The sequence below is a fragment of the Abramis brama genome, assembly GCF_963993115.1.
Source record: "Abramis brama genome assembly, chromosome: 12".
Lineage (NCBI taxonomy): Eukaryota > Metazoa > Chordata > Actinopteri > Cypriniformes > Leuciscidae > Abramis > Abramis brama.
The window spans coordinates 22704278-22706161 of record NC_139974.1 but is presented as its reverse complement, the minus strand read 5'-3'; the positions used below and the strand labels follow the sequence as shown (position 1 = coordinate 22706161).

General features: G+C 36.1%; 1 long non-coding RNA gene across 1 annotated transcript; it reads right to left on the bottom strand.

The window, feature by feature from the left end:
* Nucleotides 1–317: 317 nt before the first annotated feature.
* On the bottom strand, nucleotides 318–1398 carry LOC311094088. The gene is made up of 3 exons (XR_014608560.1): nucleotides 1254–1398; nucleotides 641–720; nucleotides 318–550 (listed from the first exon to the last, which is right to left on the bottom strand). It is a non-coding gene; the product is annotated as an uncharacterized lncRNA (long non-coding RNA).
* Between the last annotated feature and the right edge of the window lie 486 nt (nucleotides 1399–1884).

Sequence of the window (1884 nt, the reverse complement as noted above, 5' to 3'; positions counted from 1 at the left end):
AAATGAGCAAGAAAAATACTGCTAAATTACAGAATCTGGAGAGACCGCGAGCCTCGCGATGTACTCGCGCCGCCATCTTGGATCTTATGGCACTATGGCTTTTGAAAAGCTTAAATGTGTGACTTGAATCAACAGTGTTCATAAATGGTTGTTGAGTATTCTCATGAAACAAGATAGAGGAAGTAGAAGTAGAGGCTTTGACCCGGAAACAGTATTCCTTATGTCACAACAAGCAGAAAACATTTTCCATTATAACAGAGTTAAGGTGCAGTAAAATTATCTGTTGTTCTGTGAATGTTCGCTGGAGAATTCCAGTCATTTCAATAAGAATTTACATGGTCAGCAATTTCGTTTGTGGTCAAAAATGTCACTATGGGACCAAGTTGGTGTGAGGTACTTAAAGAGTTAGAAAAGTGAAGAGGTGCCGCAGCTTCGATTTCCGTTTGTTTTTCCTCTTTTCTGGTGGATGGTCCAGGCACTTCAGTGATTTTCAGGTCTACAGGAGGATTTTTATTCTTGTTCAAACTTGTATTTCAGCTTACCGAGATCCCTGCAAAGTACAAAATTTACTGTTAGTAAGGTTATTAAAGTGATAGTTGTGAAATTTAAATAACTTCCTCAGCCTTGTGACATTCCAAACCTGTTTGACTTTCTGTCTGTGGAACCCAAAAGCAGATCTCAGGCATAATGCAACCCCAGTCACCGATCGCTTACCGATCACTGCATGAAACAAGCAGAAAAAAAAATGTGTAAATCATTCATGAAACCATTCTTATGTACACTAGTCTAGTCTTATGTACACTAGTCTAGTCTGGACAGTCTAGTTCAATTCAATGCAACAATTTATGTAAAAATGGTTAAGCTCCAAAAATGTCCCAGAAAAGATCCTAAAAATAATCAATGAGTTCACAACTCATGTGTTATGTGTTGTGTTGTAAGTCTTCTGAAGCCATATAATAACTTTTTCCTTTTTTTTTTGTCGAAAAAGACTAAACTTGAAGTTATAATTCAGAATTAAAATGTCTTATATTCAAATGCAAATGATAAAGATATAAGAAAAAAATGCATAGCATTATTTGTGAACCAAACCTAATATTATTTTTCTGAGTAACATGAATGAGATTTGAGAGCATGAGGGAAGATTTTCAGAGAATAACTGATTAAAAAAACACTAGTACACAGTCAAACAATACAATTTCACACAGAGAAAGTTCATAGTAATAAAGTACTTGCATGTGGTGCAGGTAACTTACTGTAATTCAATGTTGCCACTGAAATGTTCAGATTATTTTAGAAATGTAATGGTTGTTCTGGGGATACAAAAGAAAAAAAGCTGATTATTCACAACATAATATTTATTGACCAGTAAATGGCTTTAAAATTGTAACGTATTTGAGAGAATGAGGGCACATGTAGTAAGTAAAGTTAAGCTAAACAAAAACAGACCAAACTATATTAACCTGCTTTTGTTATTCATAACAAATGCCAATGACAATAGGAATCAGCTAAATTATAGGCTATATCAGCAATTTGACGACACAGTTGTACAGAATATGTTGAATTGAATGACTAAATCAATCTAAGACAATAAGTCAATAATTTCCATTTGTTCATTACATTAGATCAACGTAACGTTAGTTAGCATCGCGGCTAAAACCTTCATACCAGATACTGTGCAATAAACGAGTGGTAAACACTGTAAAAACTTAGTAATGTATAATACATTTAATTTATATATATATGTCCATCCATCCATCCATCTTCTACCGCTTATCCGGGGCCGGGTCGCGGGGGCAGCAGTCTAAGCAGGGATGCCCAGACTTCCCTCTCCCTAGACACTTCCTCCAGCTCTTCTGGGGGGACACCGAGGCGTTCCCAGGCCAG